General features: G+C 37.2%; 2 long non-coding RNA genes across 2 annotated transcripts; both read left to right on the forward strand.

The window, feature by feature from the left end:
* The first annotated feature begins 3,721 nt into the window (after positions 1–3,721).
* LOC129353513 (uncharacterized) lies at positions 3,722–7,610 on the forward strand. The gene is made up of 3 exons (XR_008605027.1): positions 3,722–3,827; positions 5,487–5,557; positions 7,523–7,610. It is a non-coding gene; the product is annotated as an uncharacterized LOC129353513 (long non-coding RNA).
* A 4,283-nt stretch (positions 7,611–11,893) lies between these two features.
* On the forward strand, positions 11,894–16,106 carry LOC129353512 (uncharacterized). Its single transcript, XR_008605026.1, has 4 exons — positions 11,894–12,230; positions 12,661–12,823; positions 14,543–14,658; positions 15,838–16,106. It is a non-coding gene; the product is annotated as an uncharacterized LOC129353512 (long non-coding RNA).
* Positions 16,107–18,455: the final 2,349 nt, after the last annotated feature.

Raw genomic sequence — 18,455 nt, forward strand, 5'->3', positions numbered from 1 at the left:
GTTTTTTTCAACGGCTCTTTAATATGAACATAGGACTCGAGTCTCAATGAGAGCCGTTCTTGTTTTTCAGTAATGCTCTGGTGTTCTAGATTAACTGGTGGCAGCACCTGGAAAAGACAGATGTTTGTGTGGGCGTGGCTTTTTAGGACCCCTTACCGAACCAGGAAATAGACAATGCGATAAGCTTAAAGAATCTTTGTAAAAAATACTATCCAATCCCATAAGACAACTATTAAGATCGTGGGAATAACTAATTACAAAGACACTTATTGGTCTAATATGGTACGTTGCCTTTTTTTAAATTAATTTGAAAAATATGTAAATTAGGCAGAACTTGTCCTGATTTGCTTCAGAAGTTGAAATTTGTCAAAGGAAGATTGAAATAGATCTCAAGGTGCCAAAAACAGATCTCAAAGCAAAGATTAATCCCTGAAAGCCGATATAAATGTTTAAGAGCCTTGGGATTAATATAAAATGTTTAAAAAGAACTGGCTATATGTTTTTCACATCTCCCTCATCTTGTATGATATTTCAATTAGACATCCACAGAAAGAATATCGAAAAAATTTTAAGCATGTTATAGTTTATTTCTTCGCTCATTTACAGAAGACATGGCTCCTGCAGATCTGGATAATTTTGTCTTTATTGTTGATATTTTTTCTCTTAATTTACCAAAACATCTTTATTCTTTTCATTAAGTGACTAACACTCAACTGTAAGAGACAATGCTGAAAAAACTCTTACATACTTTTACATCAGAAACAGGTTAAAATCTTCACTCAAACTGAGATTCTGAAAGTGTCACCAGTTAATCCAGGTTTGCCTCTGAAAGCGCGAAGTGTCCGTTAGATCAGGATCAATAATAGGATCGGTTGATATAGTTGGATAAAACATCGCTCTCAGAGCTCAGCGGTCGCTGGTACGAGTTCAGTTAGAGAAGTCGTATAATTAATATACCAGAGCCGTTTTATTGTCTAAAAAAATTATATTCACTTGCAGCCAACGTTAACAAGTTTGCCAGGCAAACTTTTAACTGTAAGAATAGTCTGCTGCTCAGTTAAAGTGCAAAAGAAACAATGTGGCTTCCATTAAACGAGCAAGGAATTAGTTTGCGTGATATCAGAACTGTTTACATTTATTGACATGTTTGCAGAACATGCCAGTCAATATAAGACTGAGAAGATGTAAAATAATCGTCAGTCCTTTAAATGCTGGGTGATAATACATATTCTTACAGTTTAGCACCATCTCCTCTTCAAGTGATTTATATTTTTGTGATATTTCAATATATTCTTGAATATTCCTTCACATACAAAACATTGTTTTGAAGAGATAATAGAGAAAGAAACATTTTCTAATCCGCTTATTTACATTTGTCACATTGGTTATCGTTAGAAAGGTATCTAACTGCTTAAAAAGCTTTTTCAATAATTTTCTGATGAATGGGAGGTCAGAAGTCAGCCTGTAATTCTGCTGAAATTATTTTTCCAGATTGTTCTGTTTTATCAACGGTTTGCTAACTTCTGTTTTTAATGCCTGAGAGCGATGAGTTTACTACTTGGATCAGTGAAGAGGCAATGATAGGCAGGACTTTAAGGTCTGGATACAATATCTAGACAGTGGGAAGAGGAACTGAATTAATTTATAATTTCTTCTAAACTTTCAGAAAGTAGTTGAAATTGAGTCATTTTTCTGCATTTATTCTTTGGGCATAGCATTAGTACTGAATTTAGTGTGGATGTGTGGATTAACCCTCCATTTTGGGAAATTTTCCTCTGCCAAGAAGAGAAAATTAAACAGTTGACAAACTGATGGCCTCACTGTTGCATCTCCCAAATAAAAAATAAAAAAAACAGAAAGAAAAAGAGGAAACATGACAAAGCCTAAACTTTTCAGTTAAAAAATAATTGATTTTCAGGATTTTAATATATGGATTTTGATATGAAGTCTAATGCTGAGAAATAATCTGGTTAAAGAAACAAAAAGACAGAAAAAGAGACCTCACAAAAAAGACCAAGGTTGACACAACTTATTCCTAATGGCTCCATCGAGTTTCCGCTGAATACTGCAGTCCGATGGACAGAAAAGCCTGCTTGCAACACCTGCTTGTTGTTCGGGAGGACTCCGTGGCTTTCCTGTTTGGAGGATGGCGGCGGTTTGTTTTCTGTTCTCTTCCACACCTGATCACGGCCAACCGGTGAACAGGAGGATGTTCATTTCAAATCAAGTACCTACTCTCCTCTTGAGAAGGGACCTTAAAATCATGTCAACTATTGGAAAAACAGTAGTTGAGAGTCTGATGCTCACAAAAAAGGCCGGATAGAGTCGATCCCGTGAAAAAGGGGCATAACTGCCGTTAGCATTAAAGCTAACGGCAGTTAAAGGCCACTTCCGATGCACACAAATATCTCAAAATAGAATCAATATCAATAAAACAATGTCCTGAACTTTGAAACACTTCTAAATATGATATTTATAAATTACTTGTGCACTTCACCCACCCGTGAAAACAGAAATCGGGCTCTTCTTCAGTAACGGCTTTGCTGGAACGCTGACTTCTTCCTCTTCTTCTTCTTTGACAGTTATTGGCGATTGGCAGGCAATGAAACTGGTGCTTTACCGCCACCGTCTGGTGATTGTCTGTCAAGGATTTTGTAACCGTTAATTTAAGATCGCAAAATGTTCCTTTTTTCAGCCATAATGCTCTTATTAAATTCCTGTTTTTCTTTATTATTACTTTCTGACTTCCGCACGTTTTACTGCGTTTAACTTCTTCTGCTAACAAATTATGCCAATAAAATGTCTGCTTCTTCTAGAGATTCTTTATTTTTAAACATTTCCCATTTTTAACTTAGGGAAAAGTTGAAAATGACTAAAATAAATAACATCGTATTGGAGTTGGTTTCATTGTAGCAGAGTTTAATCAAAGTTAGGAAAAAGAATGAACGAACTTTCAGTTACACATGAGAAATGATAAAAATATTATCAGCCATTCAGTTATTTATTCAGTTATATATAATTTCAATTAAAGAAATAATATTTAGGATCCGTAAATCGTTCTGATTCCAATTCATTATTAGTCAGATTTCAACACAACAATTCAGAAAACGGATCAAATATCTTAACAGATATTCAACAAACATTAGACAGAATATGATGTCTAATGATTACATTTTTATGGGCCACAGATCATCATGGTGTCAAAGGGAACAAAATGGCAGCTGAAGCTGCAAAAGGGGCAAATAGAAATTAGCTTGTGGGGTTATGTTTCCATTTTATAAAAACAGATAATTTTTAAAATAAAACAGAAAATGGATGAGAAAATGTAAAAGCAGTGTGAAAAAGAAAGGAAAGAATGTTGCTTCTCTAAAATCCAATAGAAAACTAGAGAAATGAGAAGTAAATGGAGAAGGAGGAGAAGAAGAGAAAATTACTTGTCTCCTCAGATTTGGGTAAACTGGGCCACTCAGCACTCTTTGTTTCAGTGAACACAGAGGGGATGATGAGACAATAGAACATGTTCCATCATTTAGAAAAATAACAATTTGATTCAAAATTTTAAAACAATTACACTTGAACTGGATTTGATTGACTTATTTAGTAATAACACGAAAAGTAAAAGTTATTAGATAATATGATGATAATGTTTCCTACCCAGATTATTTTGAACAGATATAAAATTTTAGTGATATTCTGTTTCACATTTTATACCAGTCGGTGGCGGTAATGCACCATGACCGTCGTTAGCCAACCGCTAATAACCATCGAAGAAGAAGTCAGCCTCGCAGCAAAGCCATTACTGAAGACTCTGATTTCTGTTTTCACAGGTGGGTTAAATGCACAAGTAAGCGATATATATTAATTTTAAAAGTGTCTTTAAGTCCAGGACAGTGTTTTATTGACAAAGATTCTATTTTAAGACATTTCTTTGTGTTAGAGGTGACTTTTTCTGCCGCTAGCTTAAATGCTAACTACCGTTACTATAAACAGGTTTTATGTTATTGTTTACGTCCAGAAATTTTAGGCATGCGCACAACGCTGGACAACAAAAAACAAACAAACAACAACAACAACAAAAAACGTTTACCTTCCGCTTCAAAACAATTCCGTTAACAAAATGAAACCTGGAGATGAAGCTATCATTAATTTAGGGCCGTTCGCCACAGCAAAGGGAAGATAACGCAGAAAAACCGTTGAAGAACATCTCCAAACCACTCGTTCATTTTCTCGGTCCCTGTGTTTGCTACGCAATGCAGACCCGTTGCCATAGAAACAGTTACAATATTGTATCAATATAAATAGTAAAAGCCGTGGCTTATGTATAACCCCAAATTAAAGCTGTTGCTAGTGGGTTTATCCTTTGTGCCCAGCGCAGCCCTAAAACCTTCAGTCCACATGCTGATTGGACGCACTTCCGGTCTGTATAAATCACGGTCAGAGCGACAATCAGCTCCCAGATTGATTTATTCTCCATCTATTTAGGAACCAGTGAGGCCCATTGCTGTTTCCAGTAGGGTTTGTCATTAAGGCCGCTTCTGTGGGTTAAAGCAGGATGTAGTCTATGCCTCACTGGTTCCGGCCAGACGTCCGACTCCATGTGCTGCTTCATAACTTTAAATGCGTTGTCATTTTTCTGAGGCAACAGAAGAAGAGAGTTGAGCTGATTTTTAGAGCCTGATTGGGATTCTTCTGGGATTTCAAGAGAGATGCTCAGTGGGAGGAATGCTGCAGACAAGGTTTTCAATTAGTAAACACAGATAAACGTTTATGTGACCTTTCAAATAAAATAACCTTGTTTATTAATACTAAATAAATAATGATGCAAACATTGTCATGTATAAAATGCTTTGTAATTATACTCACATTTGCATAAACACTAGCTCATACATTACAGAAACCTAAGAAACAAATGTTTCCAACCTGAAGTCTTTTTGTATCGATGCAGAATCAATCTGCTCAAGGTCATCAATAGTTCATAATATTACTCAAGTAAATGTAAAGTACAGTGCAGTAAAAGTACTCGGATAAGTACTTGTATACGTAATAAATGTTTTTAGGAACATCAGTGAACAGTACCAACAGCATGCAGAGTGGGAAGAGACAGCCAGTTATTTTTAATTGAACTTTGCCATGTCTTTTATATATTTTCCAACACTGAAATATTTGGTCTTCTATACCAATGATCACTTAATCGTTTCTTTTTCTGTTTCTATGCTGGCAGGACAAAGTTAATGTTTTATATCTGGTCTGATCACTAATTGAGTACCTGTGGTCGATTTATTAAAGTATCTTCTGCAAGAGCAAAGATTGTAAAACATATAATATGCATCAGAGTGTAAACCTTTATGGAGTGAATAGATTTATTTTATAACCAAGGACAGGAGAATTGCAGAAATGTGTATGAGAGAGTGAGAGCTTGTTTCTTGGCATGAAAGGTTTGTTCCAGAAGCAGATTTGTTTCCCAAAACTGTATTTTTCCTGTAAAGGATGGAGAACTACAGCGACGACGATGACTCTTCTACAGTCAATGTTAACAATGCCAATCCTCCTATTAAATGTAAGTGACTCTCTAAGCATTTTACAGTTTTTGAGGATTAAAAACTAACAGTGCTACCCAAAAGCATGTCATACATTGCTATTTCCTCTGTAGGAAGTTATACTTTCTTAACATGGGCTGTATCAGGAGTTGTTTTTATGTCACATGTAAACCTGAAGCTTTAATTTTCTTTATTTTCTTTAATTTGCTTTAATTTGCTTTCTCTGCAAGCCAAGTTTAGTTGTATAGCACATTTCAGCAACAATTCAAAGTTCTTCACATGATAAAAACAATAAAATGGAGAATAGCTAGTGGTCTAAAATTAGTGATGGTTAATTTATTATTCTAAATAATCCAAAATCAACTCTAAACATGTTTTTAACCTTGTGTTACGTTCTGGTTCGGACGACGTCTACAAAATCATAAGGGTTATATAACACCAAAAGACATTTTTAGCCTTTTTGATTCATTTGTTCATAAAATAAGTCTAGGGGTAGTGGGCAGTGCCACAGGTTGCACCGGTGTGTGCGCGTTTCCGTCTGGTCAAGTTTACAAGTATCCTTCCAGAATCCAGAAAGTGTCCTTCCAGAATCCAGAAAGTATCGTTCCAGAATCCAGAAAGTATCCTTCCAGAATCCAGAAAGTATCCTTCCAGAAACAATCAGCAAAGACACTTCCATATGACCCACTGGGACAGTCTAATTTTAGCTTTAGACAGTAATTAAGTTCAGGTTGTTGTTCTATCGGACAGTTTGTGTTTATTTTTCAGCTTTAGGTCATGTTCAGTAATATTGATAAACAGGTTGCTTATCAGGAATCAATCAATCAATCAATCAATAAATCAATCAATCAATCAATTTAATTTATAAAACACCCTTCATGCTAAAAGCAGCTAAAAGTGCTGTAAGGATCAATAAAAACAAACAATAACCCACCACACATGGATGAACACACAGCTGCCTGGAAAATGCACGAACTGAGCAGAAATGATTCAGTTCAGGAAGTACTGAACTGATACGTTAAAAAGACGGATCTTGACTGCTCTTAAAGACAGCAACACTTTCTGCTCTTGGGTTTTCTGGCAGACCGTTCCAGAAACGGTGGTCAGTAATACTGGAAAGGAGCCTCACCATCAATGTGTTTCTGACTCGAGGAACTGTCCATAGTCAGGTGCCAGAGGACCTTAGAGTCCACAGAGGTTCATAAGGTAATAGCAGCTCTGTAAGATAAGATGATTAAGCCATTTAAAAACCATTAAAAGAAACTTAAAATCAATTCTGAGAGGCACTGGGAGCCAGTGCAGTGATTTTAAAACGGGTATGATGTGAACCTGACTTTTGGTCTTGGTTAGCACTCAAGGCACAGAGTTTTGTAATAACTGAAGGTTGAGCAGTTTTCATTGGGAGACCAGATAGCAGGGTATTGCAATAGTCTATACAGCTGGAAATGAAAGCATACATAAGAGTCTCAGTATTAGCGAGGGAAAGAATAGGGAAAACTCAGGTGATCATTCCTTACATGATAAAATCCTGTTTTATCATGTTTAATGCGTGGAATAAAAGTGAGCTCCAAGTAAAGAAAAACTCCCAGGCTTCTGACTTGTTTTGAAAGTTTAAAGGCAGCTATTCGAATCATTCGGAGAATGGTTTCAGCCCCAGTTAGAATTATAACTTCTTCTGATCCTCTGGTCCAATGATTAAACCTTCTGTTTTGACCTGGAGAAAGTTTTGTGCCATCCAGTTTTTATGTTTGAAATACAGTAATACAGTGAAATAAAAAGTACAGTGACTGGCTGGGGGTCATCCTGAGGCAAATGTAAAATCTGTTTCTGGCTTCACAATTGGTGACGGCACGATGTATTTATAATGGCTTTCTGCTGTCACGATGCAAATCACTTTGAACATCCTTGTTGCTGAATTGTGCAATACAATTAAATTTCATTGATTAGTTAATCAATAACTTACTAATCCCATTGTTTTGTTTTAGCTGAAGATGCAGTGGAGTCATCAGCACTTCGGTGCTCTTCTCTGTTGATGGTGTTTTTGGGGTTGCTTTGTGCCATACTGACTGCAAATTCATCTACAGTGAGTTTCATTTCAGCAAGATAAATTTAAGTAGCTTCCTGAGTAACAAGTATTTAAAGGTTTAAAGCATTGGGATGCAAGCTCATAGATGAGCGCTCCAGTGCCTGGAGTGGTTTGATGCTGAGTGTGAAGGAGCTGGATGGATGGTGTTAAGAATTAAAAAGAGAAATAACTTGATTTAGCTCGTTAATTAATTCTTTGTCCCGAATTCCTGTGTCTGTGTAAGTGTGCAGAGAGAAAAGAGCAATCATACGACGTCAGACTTCAGATATTCAGAGTTTTATCCAGAGAAATTCAATGCAGTTCAGAATGTTACAACAAGCATCTCACCTAGATTATCAAAAAGTCCAAGACATTACAAAACAGAGACAAAGAACTGAGTAAAAAGACAAAAGATTAACAGAAGATGCATCCTCCGGGAAACTCTCACTCAGCATAAAGAGATTCAAACTTCTGCTGTAAAACAAATCATTTATAGAATGCGTATTCTCCTCATTTAAATATATGCATTAGGAGGTGTGTTCTTTTCCTTTGTGTGGGCTGTCTTAATGTTAATTTTATTACCTCCTGCTAAAGAGCCCAAAAGCAGATATGGCAGCCCTTCTCATATCAGCCGCTGTCCAGTTTGATATATGATTGCAGCTGCAGCGCTATCTCTGCCTCAAAATGTTTCCACAAGAAAGTAGTTTGTATTTTTAACCAAGCTTGCACACAATGTAATGCTAAATAATGACTATAAGTTTGGATCTAATAAGTAACTAATTAAAAACATGCTTAAAGAAATATAGTTAATTCTAATATAGATAAAATTATTTATAAAAAGTTTTAAGATCCTAGTGAACTTTTGAACCATGCTCAGGAATTTGTTAATTGCCTGGCATATAGGCTCCTTATCTCAAGAGAACCAAGGAGTCTAGGCCTGTGCTCTGTCTACTCCTCTTTTTAAGAATTTATCTTTATCTGCGTTCATAGAGTGAGCCGTTGTTCTAGTATTATCTAAATTTATATGCATTAGAGTGTACTTTAACTTTCTATGTTATATTCATATGTATCAAAAACTATCCTGTGCAGTATTGTGCTAACTTAAAATTCTATTTCAACAATGGTAATCTCACATTTCTGTTCCAAGAAGCTACAGAATGTCCCCTGCTTCAGTCTGACCAAAACTGGTTCGAGGGTGTTTTTTGAACAATCAACCACCTCATAAAAGAAAGAACACAACTTTATTCTCTGATTTAAGATATTTTTTCCACATCAATTGATCTTTAATGTTCAAATAGTCCATCTGAATTACATCTTTTAAGAACATCACCCAAAAACATTAATTCATTTACTGATTTTACAACATTTTTAAAGATTCTCATTTTACCTGTTTAAGTATTTTTTTTGTTTGTCACACTGATATTTAGCATAAACATTAGTGCTTATGCCAAACACTACAAATCAACATTAGTTAATTTATAGTAAGCCAAAGTTAACTATAAAGTTTGGTATTTCCCAATATGTATTGATTTTATTTAGGAAATAACCAAAGATTTATTTTCCAAATCACATATTTCTTCTCATTTTCAAGCGCATACACTAATCACAAAATTTATAAACTAAAACTCACAAAGTTCACAGCTGCAAGCAAATGTATTCTTTTCTCTCCATGGACATGCATGTACAGACAACAAGCATACAAAACTTACAGCAAGCACAGAGGTCAGCTCAACACCAAAAGCAAGTAGAAATGGTTTCTGAGTATGTTAAAAAGAATCAGAAACTTGAGGTCAGCAAGCTCATGTTTAGTAATGAAATAATAACTGTACACACTGAAAGAAGTTATGCGCACTAGGAGATAGAGTGGGTCAACCTTCTCATTGGGTCCACATCCCAAATAATCAGTGTCGGTGCTTCCCATAAACTCTAAAACCAGAGGGATGTCTAAAGCTGCCCTACGACTTCCAGTGTCCAACTCGGCACTGGAAGAACGTATCTGCTGGACCCTAGTCAGTTTTGCCAGATACAGGGCTGCAAAGCCCAGAGGCACCTTTTTTCTTGAGCATGCAAAATAAATGGAGATGAAGACATCTCCAGTTTCACTGCACACTTATACGCAGCCTCAACTGCCAGGTTCTTGGTTAGGATATATTAACATTAGCAGACCAGCAACCATGCATCTGTCCTGAAGAGCACATCACATGACCCCACACTTCATACATGTCAAAACTCATACTTGTTAAAAAATGTTATGTCTTGTTCTATTTTTTACCCATGAAGGTCTCTAAAATTTATTGAAACTAAACAGCCTGCAGGATAGTTACTGTATTACTTTTACATCTAAAATAAATATTTCTTAAATAGTCTATTGTTACAAGTAATCATGGATCCTTTAAGACCTATTTATTCTCTTTTTAGTTACTTGTTATCTATTAATTACTTGTACTACATTTAAATGGCTATTTTTATGAACAGGCTCATATTTCATAAAGGTTCAATACCTAAGGGCAATTTAGTGAGACCAATCAGTCTGACAGTCATGAGGCTGAACTGACGCATGAACAGGAAGAACATGCAGACTCAACAAATATGGACCCCACTGACTCAATCAATGAACCTTATTGGTGCAAGGCAACTGTGCTACCACCATGCAGCTCCCAAAAATAAATGAGTTAATGAAATATTCAAATCAGTTAAGTGTCATTTGGTGCTATACTAAGAATATGGTCTGATATCCTAAAAGGGTTTAAGAGAGAAACTGAACATTTTGATGCTCTGTGATACAGATAGATTCACTGACTTTCTGACTAATTTGTGTGTTTCTAGTGAGTATGATGACGACCAATCAGCTGGAAAATATCCAAACCCTTACAACAGACAAACAGCTGATTTATGAAAAAGAGATGATGCAAAACCAAATTGACCATATGATCCAAGACAGACACCTGAGCCTATTAAGAGAGGGTTATCCGAGAGAGGCTTACTCAAGTCAGAGAGCAGCTGAGCAATATGACAGATGAACTGGACCAACAGACAGAGGAGAAGAAAGAGAGAGATGAGCTGAGCAAAGAGAAAGAGGAGGTGAACAAAAAGAAGGAGGAGGTAAACCAAGACATAGAGGAGCTGATTAGTAACACACAGGAGCTGGAGAAAGAGAGAGACGAGCTGAGTAAAGAGCAAATCAAACAGAGCAAAGAGACAGAGAAGCTAAAAAAAGAGGAAGAAGAGCTAAGCAAAGAGAAAACAGAGCTGAGTAATGAGAAAGAGGAGCTGAGCAAAAAGAAAGAGGAGCTGAAAAAAAACAATGATGAGAGAGCAGAACTTATTGAAGAGAAAGAGAAGCTGAGCAAAGAGAAGAGGAGCTGAACACTGAGAAAGACGAACTGAAGAAAAAGAATGATGAGCTCAGCAAAGAGAAAGAGGAGATCAGAAAAGAGAAAGACAAACTGAACAAAGAAAATTACAAGCTGAGCAAAGACAGAGAAGAGCTGAGCAAAGAGAAAGACAGGCTGAACCAACAGAAAGAAGACCTGGACAAAATGAAAACGGAGCAGATTAAAAAGAAAGAGTGGCTCAGCAATAAAACAAAGGAGCTGAACAAAGAAATAAATGAGCTGAACAAAGAGAAAGATGAGCTGAACAAAAAGACAGAGGAGCTGATCAAAAAGAAAGACGGCTAAACAAAGAGGAAGAAGAGCTGAAAAAAGAGGAAGATAAGTTGAGCATGAAGAAAGGAGAGTTGATCAAAAAGATAGAGGATATCAGCAAAAACATAATGGAGCTGAACAAAGAGAGAGCAGGGTTGAGCAAAGAGAAAGATGAGCTGAGCACAGAGAAAACAAAACTGGACAAAGAGAAAGAAAAGCTGAGCAAAGAGAAAAAGGAGCTGAGCAAAGAGAAAGATGAAGTGAACAAAGAGAAAGACAAGCTGAGCAAAGACAAAAAGAAGCTGCACAAAGAGAAAGATGAACTGAACAAAGGGAAAACGACCTAAACAACATGAAAGTGGAGCAGAGCAAAGAAAACCAGCAGCTGAGCAAAGAGAAAGAGGAGCTGAACAAATGAGAAAGGAGCTGAACACAGAGAAAGATGACCTGAGCAAAAAGAAAGCAAATCTGACCAAAAAAAGAGAGGAGCTGAACAAATTGACAGTTAATCTGAACAAAGAGAAAAATGAGCTGAACAAAAATAAAGAGCTGAACAAGGAGAAAGAGGACCTGAACAAAATGAAAGTGACTCTGAACAAAGAGAAAGAGGAGAACAAACTGAAAGTGAATCTGAACAAGACAAAGATGTCCTGAACAAAAATAAAGGAGAGTTGAACAAAGAGACACAGGAGCTGAACAGACTGAACGCAGAGTTGAGTAAAAAGAAAGCAGAGCTGAGCACAAAGACAAATAATCTGCACAAAGAGAAAGAGAAGCTGAAACAATATAAAGAAGACCTGAGCAAAGAGAAAGCAGACCTAAGCAAAACGAAAGAGGAGCTGAACAAAGAGAAAGAGACGCTAATAGCAGAGAAAAAGAAGACGGAGAGTCGATGCAAAGACAAAGATGCCCTGCAAATCTTCTATAATTTTGTCATGTCATTTCAGACCTTTACAGTTGAAAAATTCTGTCCTCGAGATAGTAATATTTTCTGGATTACCTTTGAAACTCTTAATTATTAATTTTATTTTTGAAATATTCAACTAAGTGTTTCAAGACACAGCTGACCATTATAATCAGATTATAATCACAGGTAGAGTGCTGAAGGTCACTTTCCTGACAACAAAGTGAGCCAGTAAAATTGATTCATTAGCTCCAGGTTAACAGCCAACTTTTGATTTCAGAGAATATTATTTTTAGTGAACCCTGCGGTATGCCACTTCTGACTAGATAATGTCTTAATTTAATCACCTTCCAATACTGATCCGCACTCTACCTTTAAAAGCTTTTTTAGAGGAATTTTGATAATGAAAATTTAAATAAGTCCACATGGATTTCTTCTAGAAATGTATTTTTTCTTTTTGATATTTGACCAAAGTTTCACTTCATTATGCTCTTTCCCCTTGTCTAGTGAGACCAAAATGTCTGGATTGCAGGGTCGGATGGCTTTCCTTCAGGGGACACTGCTACTGGTTTTCAGATAGAGGTCATTCTTGAATTTCTGGGACGTGTCTCGAGACTTGTGTCAGCATGATAGTGGATATTTGGCTATAATTGATGATCTGGAGGAGCAGGTAAAACATAACATCACCTCTACTCTAGAAATTTAAAACGAATCTGAAAGTTTCTGGAAGATTGATCGCTTGACAATACTGAATTGCCCATATAAATTGAATCAATACGACCTAATTAAATTTTTTAAGTGAGAATAGAAAACCAAAGAGGAGGAGGTGTTGCCCTAATACATGATGATTTCTTTAATTGCAAAAAATATTTTTAGGTCATTTGAACTCTTGAATATCTGGGAATTGAGGTAAAAAACCACAAACAAGGTCTGATACTAACTCTATGCAAAACTCCAATATATGTGGAAAACTTCTTTATTGGCTTTAATGGGCTTTTATGTGTTACATGCATCAATTATGATAGTTTCATAAAGTCTGCATTCTTGCTTTGTTGAAGCGCATACATGATGCTAGGAATGAATCTTGGCTCAATATCCATATGCTCCCACTAGCTCAGGTTATATCAACAAATAAGATCATCCACCATAACTACGCAGATGATACACAGCCAGTGATGGCATAGTTACCTGAAAAAGTAACTGGATTACTGATTACTCCTTAAGAAGTACCTTAGCTAAATTACTGATTACTTGATTTGGTAAAGCGTTACTGACTTCACTGATGTCACCAGGTGACTCTGAACCCATCCAATCACTGAACAGATACTTAGAGCAGATAAATGTGAGGATGTGCCAAAACTTTCTGCGTGTTTCAGGAGTTTCCCTGCGTCAACCCAGCTCATTTCAATTGATGAATGATTAACAGGTATTTGCTGCACTGCAATCACCTGAATCAGGAGTACAAAGGCAGGGAGACATCTAAAATATGCGGGGCAGTCTGCCTTGAGGACCAGAGTTGGAAAACACTGATGTAGAATCAATGCACAGCTTCAGCTATACATCTGGAAACCAGTGATCAGACTAAAACCTGGAGCGGTGATGGACTCAGACCTGAACCTTCAGGGTCACATAAAGGCAGTCATAAAGTCGGCCTTCTATCACCTGAAGAACATCTCCAGGGTTAAAGGGCTAATGTCCCAACAAGATGTAGAGAAACCCAATCATGCGTTTATCTTTAGTCGCATTGATTGCTGCAACATTGTCTTCATAAGTCTGACTAACAAAATCAATCCTCCAGCTGCAGCTGATCCAGAACGCTGCCGCTGGCGTTCTGACTAAAACCAGGAAGATGGAGCACATCGTCCCAGTTCTACAGTTCCTCCACTGGATCCCTGCAGCTCAGAATAAACTTTAAAATACTGATATTAGTTTAAATCACTGAACGGTTTAGCACCACATGAACCATCTGCTGCTGTATCAACCCTCCAGACCTCTCAGGTCGTCTGGTTCTGCTCAGCATCCCCAGAACCAGAACCAAATATGGAGAAGCACCTTTCAGCTTCTATGCACCACAAATCTGGAACAAACTTCTAGAAAGTTGTAAAACAGCTGAAACACTGAGTTCCTTAAAATCTAAAGAGCCAGCTGTTTAGAGTTGCTTTTGAAACATTATAAAAGAAACTATCAACATTTTGATTACCATTTTGTAACGATAGAGAAAATTGACAAAATGTAACGCTTCAGTTTTTAACTGTGTTCTATGACTGTATTTTTATGATGCAAAGCACTTTGAACTGCCTTGTTGCTGAAGTATGTTGTATAAATAAACTTGATTGATTGATTGAAGTAAAAGAGATTTATGACAGTCTGAAATGAAATCTGTTCACAGAAATTTATCGTCAAGCATGCCAAACCCTACGAATCTCAACACCAAGGATACTGGATAGGGTTACATCATAAACTCGCCGGATGGTTCTGGGTTGATGGACGTAAGAACGCTCTTGAGTAAGAACTATTATCCAAAAATATACATATTTAGAGCTACTGTGTGTAACTTTTATAGAAAATACATTTTCATATTTGTTGAAACGGCTATCATGTCCTAACAGTATGGTATCTAATAAAGATTAATAAGGTGTGAAAAATTTGGGCTCCTCTGCCTTCTCCCATTGCTCTGAGTGCTAACTGGAAACAACCAATCAGAGCCTGGAGGCGGGTCTTAGCGCTGTCAGTCACAACCTAGTGTGGCTGCTCTGCTACTGCTTTTGCCTATCAGCAGATCCTGCTGTGATTGCTCAGGCTAGTTAGCATAGCAACTGATGGCAGTTTTCCTGTAACAGTAAGTTGTTTCTCTGCCATTAGCACAGTTAGCAGAAACTAAATGAGGTTGAGTGAAAACGTTAAGACCCTCCTCCTGGTGTAGCAACTGTCCCTGTAACTTTAAAGTTGGGCTTTTGCTATGTTTGTGCTTCTGTTGATGGCAATGCCTTTGACTAGGCCATTATTGTAACATGCAATGAAACATTAAGTTGGTGAAGGCCTTCACTGGTTAAATCAGGGGTGATCAAGACAAAAGACCTGATTTGCAAACACATGCTGCCATGAAGAATTCTGTCCAGAGGGATGAATAATTTTTAGACTTCATCATTGGAAGTAGTTCCTTATGTTGAATTTGGATCAAATATTTTTGTTTCATTAGGTTTAGTTACATTTGTGTAGTGTTACTCATTTCTTGAAAACATCTGAGAAAATCCTAAGTTGCTGTTGTAGTTGAGTAATTTTAGATTCAACAGTAGAAACAAGGACATTTACGGTGCGGAGGTGGCGCTGGAGTAAACGCTCGACCCGTGTATAGACGCAGCTATCACAGGTTTGAGGTCCAACCTGTTGACCTTTGCTGCATGTCTTTCTTCTTTCTCACAACCCAAATAAAGACGATTAGATCCAAGATTATTCTTTAAAAGATTGGATCTTTGGTAAAGCATTTAGAGCTTTAAAATCCAAGTTTTCAAGTTTGTAAAACTTTACTACAAGACTTATTTACTACAAGTCTAGTTTCTTTGCAAGTGTGTCTTTATTTACATTGAGACAACAACGCATGCTGACAGTTTTCAGTTTGATGTTATAAGCTGCTGAACAATTTTATTTTACAAATGTTCTGAGGTTCATGTTTCTGTCTTAAAGCTTCTGGACAAAAGAGGTCCCCCATTCTTCGGGAGCAGCTCTGCATATGCCACAAAGAAAAGCCAAAGAGAGCTGGAGAGCAGAAGACAAGGCAGTGAAGCACAGATTCATCTGTGAGCATCCTATGACTGTTTGGCCCTACAACTAACACTGTTCTGTTAAAGCTTCAGCGAGGAATACTCAACTGTGTCATCAATTTTTTGACAAATGTCATGAATGAAAGCACAATGTCTGTAGGTTAAATCCCACATTAAAAGATTCAATACAGATGTGGCGTTTCTACAGGAGACTCGTATCAGAAGTTGTGACGGTGGGCATCTCCTGGCATGCTGGAAGGGACAATGTTTTCATGAACTTTTTCAGGTTAAAGCACGAGGGTCTCCATACTGATCAGCCAGCATATTCCACCTCAGGCCGATAATGTGGCAGCCAATAAACATGGCCGATTTATCGCCTGTACAACATTCTGAACGCCCTACTGAGTGTTTATGGTCCGTATTCAGGTGATGAGAATTTTTTTTCTTTTCTGATAAATACTCGTTGGTTTAGTGGTCGATTTCAATTGTTGGCTTGACCCAGGTTTTGACCCTCATCATTAAAATGAATGTCATAAGCAAGTCTGCATCAGTCATCCAAACCGTTTTATCTGAATGCAGACTGTGTGATGTGTGGCGTACTTTAAATCCCGACCAGAGGGAGAACTCATGCTTCTCACGTGTCATTCAAGAATTTATTATTTTATCACTGATACTAAATGCCTGCTGCAGATCCGTTCCTGTGGCTATCAAAACATTGTTATTTCACTCTGTCCTGGTCCCTTCCTCACTTTCCTAAAGTTTATTCAGGATGAGATACATGTCTTTTTTGCTACTAATTCCTCCCAAGAAACCTCCAGCATTGCAGTATGGAATGCCATTAAAACCCAGTTAAACCTGCACAATTTTAGAATTGTTGTTCCATTTTCAAAGCCTGAGAGATGACACACTAGCCGATTATAATGGCAGGTATAACGTGTTTGATAGTAGAGTGTGAGGTTTCACTCGCAAACATTCCAACTCCAGATACGAAATCCCGTAAAATTCTACGATTCCACACCTGAATTTAAAGTTAGCAAACATGGACAACGACGTTGAAGCAACAGAAAAAGAGATGCAGCAAAACGTTAAAGCTTTGGATTAGGAACTGGAGATCAGAGCGAAATCAAGGGTTATATTTGTTGCACTACAAGATAGAGATGAGTTGTATTTTTCTACCTTTTAACGAACATCACACTGGGTTTCATTTCTTTTCTGCTCTGTCGTTTAATTAATCGTAACTGTTTAATGATACGTTTTTACGTTGATGTTGCAGAATATGTGCATGTTCTGGGCCTTGTTTCAGAAAGCTGAACAATTGAAAGATCCAAGCAGATTGAGCTAGAAGAGTGCATGTCCTGCATATTTGCTTTTAGAGAACCAGATACCAGTTAAACTTGTTTTTCCCCAACAAAGGTAACGTCTTCCAGCTCCATTTATTGAGACCGCATGGTGAGTTAATTGCAGTTTTTCTGGCCTCAGCTCTGCCGCTCCTGGAGCTGCATGCGCAATATTTGTGCACTTCGGTTTTCACAGTTCAATGAACTTCTGCACCTATATTTTCCTCTATTTGCCCTTCTGTGTAGGCTCGAAACAGATTAACACATTTTCTATATGTTTCTCTGTTGTGTTATCACTGCAGACTGAAATTAAACATGCCATTTCAACCAAATGTTAGAATGCGCTTCTAAATCAGATGTACTCTGTGCCAAAAGTTTATCATTTTTCAGTGTTTTTTTCTTTCTGGTTACCTGTCACATTCAACAGGCTGCGTTCTCGCTCCCAGTCGGGGGACACCACACACACTGTGATCATCGGGCCAAGGCCAAGATGTTGAATATTCCTGTTTTTAGATCGGAGCAGTCCCAACGTTCTACCGACTGGACCCGATCAGCCGTAACACACCACACAGTTCAGGATGATTGGTTACAATTATCGCAAAGAAATCGGGGCAAAACATTGTGCAGTGTGAAGTGAGCTTAAAGCCTACATAAGAGGCCAGATAACTGCCGACTTAGCAAAAATAAAATAAAAAACAGTATAATTGGTCAGCAGAACAACTGGGGGAGAATTTTCTATCATAGTCCAAGAGCACAATTTTCAGTGTGACAGCAGGACTTCATGTTTTTCTTCTCAAAACTTGTAATGATTGTCCTCAAAACAAAATTGGAAAACTCCAAAGTCATAGTTAACAAATATCTTTATCCCAAAGTTAGTGGAAGAAACAAAGAAATTACTTAAACAGGTCAAATTTGAATCTTTTGAGAAGCTGTAAAATAATTAACTAATGCTTCTGGGTGATGTTCTTGAAAAGATGGACTATCTGGAAAGTAAAGATCAACTGATGTGAAAATATACCTTGAATTACTGAGAATAAAGTTGCTTTATTTTTGGGTTTGTTAATAGACAGAGTGACTGGGAATGACTGGTCTTAGTGTGTTTGATGGGTTTCATGAAGCGCTTTGCACATGTGACATCACTTCATTGTCCAACCTACAGTGAATACATGTAGTGATTTTTTCTTATTTTTAAACTTTGTAGAAA

Source organism: Poeciliopsis prolifica, unplaced genomic scaffold, assembly GCF_027474105.1.
Source record: "Poeciliopsis prolifica strain line A6 unplaced genomic scaffold, Auburn_PproV2 SCAFFOLD092, whole genome shotgun sequence".
NCBI classification, from domain to species: domain Eukaryota; kingdom Metazoa; phylum Chordata; class Actinopteri; order Cyprinodontiformes; family Poeciliidae; genus Poeciliopsis; species Poeciliopsis prolifica.